Source organism: Crocodylus siamensis, chromosome 5 (assembly GCF_052110815.1).
Source record: "Crocodylus siamensis isolate JL-2025a chromosome 5, ASM5211081v1, whole genome shotgun sequence".
Lineage (NCBI taxonomy): Eukaryota > Metazoa > Chordata > Crocodylia > Crocodylidae > Crocodylus > Crocodylus siamensis.
In genome coordinates this window covers 167,144,733-167,151,740 of record NC_143399.1, presented here as the reverse complement: position 1 = coordinate 167,151,740, position 7,008 = coordinate 167,144,733, and the positions used below count along the sequence as shown (strand labels likewise).

Below are 7,008 nucleotides of genomic sequence, written 5' to 3'. Positions count from 1 at the left end.
TTTCTCTGATAAAAAAAAAAAATTCCTTAATCTTTGGATTGAAAAAAGTAACCCAAAACCCACATTTTCCCATGATTAAAATGAATGTTGGGTTACTTTTTTCAATCCCAAAACGAGGGATTTTTTTTTTTAAATCAGAGAAAACCAGGATCCCTGCTGATGATAACCCGGCACCCTTCTACGACCACTTGGCACCATCACAACCTTGATTCGGCCTTTTCAAGCCAGCTGCAGGCAGGACGTGATGTGGGCCACGCACTTGCAAAAGCCAAATGCCCACGAGGTCCCCTGTGGAGTTGCCCAGCCCTTCACGTGAATGCCACCCCGCTAGGGCCCCGAGTCCGGGCGCCCGGGCCCTGGGGGCACCTGCTCCTGCACCGCCCGCCCGCCTGGGAGCGGGCCGGCCTGGAGGAGGCGGGAAGGGCAGCGATGTCAGTGCCAGGGGCGAGGAGGAGGCGGGAGCGGCTCTGCTCGGGAGGAGCCTGTCCAGCGTGAGACAGCACATTCCCGCACCGCGGCAGAGATCCGGCTGCAGTCGCAGGCTCCACACAGCAGCAGCCATTTGGGATCCAGCTGCTCCGTGAGCACCGGGCTTCTTCCACCCCCTCCCTGCAGCCCCGGCCCCAGAGGCCCGAAGCTCCTTCTGCAGGTGCCCGGCGGCACGGCCAGGTAAAGCCCAGCCGGGGGCAAGGATGCTGGCGCTCCGGGGATGCAGGGCTCCGAGATCAGGGAGGATGCGTGTTGCAGCGGCAGCAGGTCCGGGAGGAAGGGAGCTGAAACCTGATCTCTCCCTTCGACCATCCCCTTGGTTGTATGAGAGCATCTAGCCAGCGGGGAGGGAGAGCCCGAGGCAGGCAGCCACCCCACTCCCCGGGAAAGCTCGGGACCTCGCTGCGGTGGCGTCTGGTGGGGAAGGATGCATGGACCCAGCTTGGGGTGGGGGATCAAGCTGGACACGTCCTGTTTTCTTCACCCGCAGAGGGATGGGTCAGGGCATTTCCAGCGCTAAAGTCCGTCTCTCTCTGGCCCACGGATCAAAGGAGGTGTGGGAGGGCATCATGAACCCCGTCATTGTTTTCAACACGGTGCCCCCTGTTCCCATCCGAGTCCACAGCAAGGTCTGTTCATGTGCCCGCCCCATCAGAACAGGTGCCATCTGCTCCGCTGGGTGTGGTGGGGAGGAGATGGAGTGATTCTTCCAACAACTCGTTTTTGCTGCAGCCCTGGAGAGGTTAAAGCAAAAATAGTTCCCTGTGCTTGATTTCCTGCGTAACTGCAAGCTTTCTAAAATCCACCAAAGCCAGGAGAATGAGACTTCTGTTTGGAAAATAGCTGTGCACAACAGGGAGAGTTTAGGATGAGAGAGAACCCTTTTTCCTATGATTAGTGAGTTTTAATACCTTTCTCAGTATGATGTTGTTATAGTTATGGCCTTCTGTTGCTGGGAATCCCCATGGGTCAGCAGACAGCATAAAGCCTCTGTATGTATTATTGAGTGGCACAACATATGGTTGCTCATGCTAGCATGGATACAAAGTACAACACTTTTCTGTATATTCAGATGCTACAGAATGTAAATAGACCAAAGAATTCCAGCCTAATATTGTAGCAGTGATGCAGTGGAAAGGGCTGACATGAGTTAGGCTTCAGACACTTACACCCGGTAATTTATCTTAACCTATAATTTCTCTTAATATGAAGAAAGTAAATGACCTCTAAAAGTATCCCAAATAGTCAACCATGCAAGATGGCAAAAGTCTGTCAGGGAGGGAATAGAGAGAGAAAAAAAGAAAGAAAGTGTCTTCTACTAGATAATGTTATCAAGCCTCTGGATAGAATTCTACCACTGCTATTTATTAAGGCACAATAGCTTGCCACATTGTTAATGCAGTTATTGTCTTTCTGTATGGGGGGAGATAGCTCCTTCCACATCTCCTTTCCCCACTGTTTATTCCTCTTATCACTTAAAATCCCTAATGGCAATTCCCCATGTTCACGAGAGAGATAAGACACCCTCTAGCGTTTAACAATACCTGTGAACCCTTCTTTTGGTGAGTCTCACAGGTGTTCACAGTACAAAATATTAGCTTTTCCCCAGAAAGTAACATATATCTCTGTACTCTCATGGGAACAAACTTTGAGTGGACTTTAATAAATGCCAGCCCCTGGTGTAGACCAATGGTGCTCAACTCATCGAGGTCTGCATATCCTCCGGCTGGATCCGGAGCACAAAGCTGTATCATCTGGCCAATGAGGATGGAATTTGGTGGCCGCAGTATTAATTGCTGCCACTTCTCCCACCCCAGAGACAGGCCTATGGGCTGAATGACATGGCTCTATGCTCCTGATCTGGCCCATGAGTCCAGAAATTTGATGGCAGGATGAGCAGTGGCAGCATTCAATGCTGTGGCTCCAGGAGCTGTGGCAATTAATGCTGTCATGGCTCACAACACTGCAAAATTTCTGGACTTGTGAGGAGTCCCATGGGCCAGACGACAAGGCTGTATGGTCTGGATCTGGTCTGTGGACCATATCTTGGTCACTTCTGCTATAGACTCTATGGATCTTGATAATAATATCCTTCTTTCTTTCCTTGCTTGCATGGATGAATAGGGAGAAAAGATTAATAACGTTGATATTTAAAGTGACACCAGCGGCAGCTGTATTAGCACCCACTTGGGATCAATAAAGCAAATTACCCCTTCTTTCAGAATCTTTTCAATTTAATGTAATCTCATATTTTTACAGATTTTATTTTGGAGACCTCAGGGAATCACGGCAAGCAACTGATGAGGGACTTCCCTGAGCTGGGAAAATCCTGGATACTGGTCCCTGCTGCCAGGATTATTTCTTTTTTTAACCAATAACTGCTTAATGTAAATGATATAAAGAGTCCTGCTAACAGGCATGGGTGGATCTAGGATTTTGAAAAGGGTACATCATCACATATACCACATTTTTCTCCAGTTAAAGAAAAACTAGATGTTTTACTGACATGTGTAGGGTTTAGCACTATATTGTTCAGTTTAAGATTAAAGCAAAAACAACTATAACTATTGGAGTAGTAATATACTAGATTAAAAAATACAACAAACTAGGCAAAAATAGTCAATAGATATTGTTTCATTCGTTTTTAGTTGTTATGGTTAAATGTCTCATTTAGATTTATAAAAAAAATCTAGTCTTCTTGAGCATCTTCACAGTGCCTCCAATATTTCACTGTCAGTCATTTCTACACTTGAGTTAATATTACCACACCTGAGTTACCAGGAATGGCTAACAGACAGTAAAATGGAAGAAGAAAGGATAGTTTGCATAGGGGAATGTCAAGACCATTAAAAAGGATAGAGGGTCCTTAACACCTGTTGAGTAGAGAGAGATTAGCAGGAATCAGAGAATGATAACAAGCCATGAAGGTAATTGACCAATTGACTCAGTGATGCACCAGTAGAAATGCTGCTTCCTGTCCCAGGCAGTTGGTTTTAAAACTTGGGTAGAGTAGGAATCAAAGGGGAGTTTAACTGCACCCTTCCATCCACTTCTTTATCTGCCCCTGGTAAGAGGGCCCAGAACCTAGACTCTCCCTCTAGTCATTTTGTGCTCTGCTCACCAGACTACAGATTCAGGCTTCCTGCTTCTTGCCATCTTCCTGTCCATATGACAGTAGCACTGTTGGTTGTTGTAAGAGGGGCCAAGCCCTATTATCAAGAGTAAGGCTAGGCAGTAGAGTTAGAAAGGTGCAGCGTCCCAGATAATAAGCAGCTGGTAGCTAATTAAGTAATGGCCTGCTGAGGAGATCAAGAAAAGATACCTATAGCCCAGGTCAAGTGTTTGGAAGGAAGAGTCAGGGACTAGGTAAACTCTGTACAAGTGGCAAACAGAGCATTTTGACCTGGACAGAGCTGGAGGATGGAACTCATTTGGAAGCAGAAAGAAGCAGTGCTAGGGACTTGGGACTGACCCTGGCTGTGCCAGCTGTAGGAGTTCCCTGTGGTGAGTGGAGAAACAGCATGGGAGATGGGAGGAACTGTTCATAGGCTCAGGAAGGCCTGAGCGGGGAGAAGCCAGCAGAACTGTGTAGAAGCATGGGGAAAACTTAGAAGAAAGGCACCCCAGCTACATTTCACTGTCTGGGTTTTGCTTTATGTTGCTGTCAAGGCTGTGAGGCATGGGAGTAGCTGAAGGGGGGGAAAGGAGGCTACTGAAGATGCGCCACATAAGGGCTTAGGTGGTTCAATTGGTGGGCTGCTAGAGGCCTTGGGGACCATGACTGGGGGGGGGAGGGAGTAGGACACCGTGGACCACCATTCTGGTTCTCTGGAGGCATGCTCCTAGACTTAATAACAACAGAGGTGTGGCAGGGGAAGATAAGGAGGACCTGGAGTGACCCCAGAGTGGAGGGGTGGGATTAGAGTAGCCACAAGGAGGTGCCATGCCCATTGCTGGCAGTGGATCCTGTTACAGTTGCCCAGTGGCTTGACTTCAACAAGAAGAGTAAAGGGTGCCATCATGCAGGGGTATCTGTAGTTTAGTGGTAGGAGGACTCTCCAGTAAGTGAGAGATGGGGATTTGAATTGCCTGAAGCTAAAGAGAGCTTAGAATTCTGGTCTCCTATTTTTGGGCATATGCTTTAACCACTAGACTTCAGGAAAAAGATGGATGGTGGTCCTGTAGCTGGCTGTGTTTTTGTTGAGTGAGAGTGGCTGTGGGTACTGTGCTTTTATGTTTACCTCAGTGCTGCCACTGTAATTTAAATGTTCTTTATGGGCATTTAATGGGTTGTGTTTTTCTGGAGACTTGAGCAGAGTTAAAGCACTTCTCCAGGTAGGAACTGATTTGCTCTGAGCGTAGTTAGGAGTAAGGTGCTTAGATGGTCTTCATGGATCACTTCTGAGCCTGGTCAGAGGCCCAAGTATATGCACTTAGGGATTTTGTCAGGTTATAAAGGAGCCACCTAATGCAAGTGGGTGTCTAAGAGGTTTTGTTGCTTCTGGAATAAGGTTGATGTGAAAAATATGTTGGTTTCTTAAAAATATTTTTATATAAATTTTTATATAAATATATTTATAATATATATATATATAAACACACATACTCCATTCCATATAAATAGATATATCTCAGTCTTTTAAATTCTGCCTAACTCTCATTGATGTGCCTATTTTGATGATTTGTATCTGGTCAGTCCTGCTGCTGGAGAAGAAAATGAGAGATTCTTATAGATTTAGTGGGATGCATTCCTACAGAGTGCTATCAGTAAACTGTTGTGACTACCATCTGAAATCAGGACCCAGAGCCCCATCCTACTTAAATCTTTTTTTACTGACTTCATGGGCTTTGAGTGAGGTCTTGCGTGATTACTATGGTGTGCCCTACATATGTGCAATTGTATTATCTGATGAAAAATCAGTGTCCAGATGAATGTTGTGAGTCTCAGCAGTTGAAGTAAATGTACCTTTCACTGCCTGTATGTCAGCTCCCCTGGCCTGGGGAAACTAGACTGCATTATCCCATTGTGCATCTTCTCTAAAATCTTTATGGTTCAGGGAGCATTACACAACTTCCTCCCTTTCTGTCTGCCTCTTTCTTCCCTCCATCATTCTTTTTCTCTCCCTACTGCTCTTCTTATCTTTATTTTAATTTTTGCCTTCATTTTCTCTGTCACTCTCTCCACATTATCTTTTATAGTGTCAGAGCTACCATGGGATTTTGAATTCAAGCATAGCAGCAACTCCATATTTTCTGCTCCTGGCCTGGTTCATCCTGGATTTAATTTTCAACCCTCCCCAAGGACCAGCATTTTATGCTGATGCTTTAGATGTACAAATTGGGAGTTTATGCTTGGCATAATTATTTTTCATTTGAAAATGAAATGTAAAATATATGTACATGAGCTGTGTATAATGGTTAAGCTTAATATTTTTAGATTGAATCTGATATAAAAACTAAGTAATCCTTCCAAACTATACTTTAAAATGCTTTCCAGTACTACTAAATACTAATCATTAATAGGTCACAGACCACATGCAGGGAGAATATAACTCTCCCTAGCATTAGACAGCTAAACCCTTCTAGGCTGTATCCATTAACTCAAACCACAGCTTTTAAAATGAACAGGCAGTAGTATTAAATCCATACTACTTGATGTATTTCCTTGATTTTTACTTTGCCCATTAGGCCACCACTATTTGGTCAGAGCAGTTACCACCTCAGTTGTTAATCTGGGCAAATGCATTTTTCATCTAAGCAGAAAGTAAATTTTTAATCAATAAAACAGGGGTTATGTCGAAAAATGTGGATTTTTTTCCGAAAGTGCAGATTCCTCTACTTGAGAGTCTAACCTTTTTGTGGTGGTATGCAGGACTGTGTTTCTGACTCTTTATTCATGGTAATGTATTAGGAAGATTTTTCCTTTTGCTTTTCACAACAATAAGAGGACGTTGAGAGGATTATCTGCCTATAAATTCATGTGTCCTATCCACAGTACACATCAGCTTTTGCACAAATGATATAAAAGAACTATCATCCTCATTAGTCATGCTCTTCTAAGTTGTACAGCTGTGTGGTGTATTGTATGGGGTTTTTTTGGGTCAGTTTGTCTAGAGTTGCATATTTGGCTATGCTGCTTTATAACCAAGCCCTTAAGGATTCAGGATTGTAATTTGCTCTTGAATATATACAAGAACTTATCTCTGAGTACTAACTGTTTGTTTAGGGAATTTCAACCCGCTTCACCACCTCCTGCATGTGAACACAAAAACAGCTGTGAACCAACCTAGGTAAAGGCAGTCTATGTTATATATACATTCTTTTGCTAGGATTATTAAAAATGAGTGGCTTAAGTCTTTTAACCTTTTGGAACTATGAGAAAATAGACTTAAATTGTACCTCCTCATGTGCGCGTATCTATTTAAGTGTATAATCTGTTGCATTTGGCAGTGTTTGTGAATGTTGTCTCTGTTTTTCACCATATCCAGAATAATATTAAAAAATTGTGCTGATAGGGTA

At 44.2% G+C, this 7,008-nt stretch overlaps 1 protein-coding gene across 5 annotated transcripts in view; it reads left to right on the top strand.

The window, feature by feature from the left end:
* The first annotated feature begins 464 nt into the window (after positions 1-464).
* Positions 465-7,008, top strand: part of DYNC1I1 (dynein cytoplasmic 1 intermediate chain 1) — a 294,891-nt gene continuing 288,347 nt past the window's right edge. For 2 of the 5 annotated variants that reach the window (XM_090046983.1, XM_090046981.1), the window contains exon 1: positions 465-669. The gene's annotated coding sequence lies outside the window, so the exon portion shown is untranslated. The remainder of the gene's footprint in view (positions 670-7,008) is intronic. The other 3 variants (XM_090046985.1, XM_090046982.1, XM_090046984.1) reach the window with 2 other exon arrangements.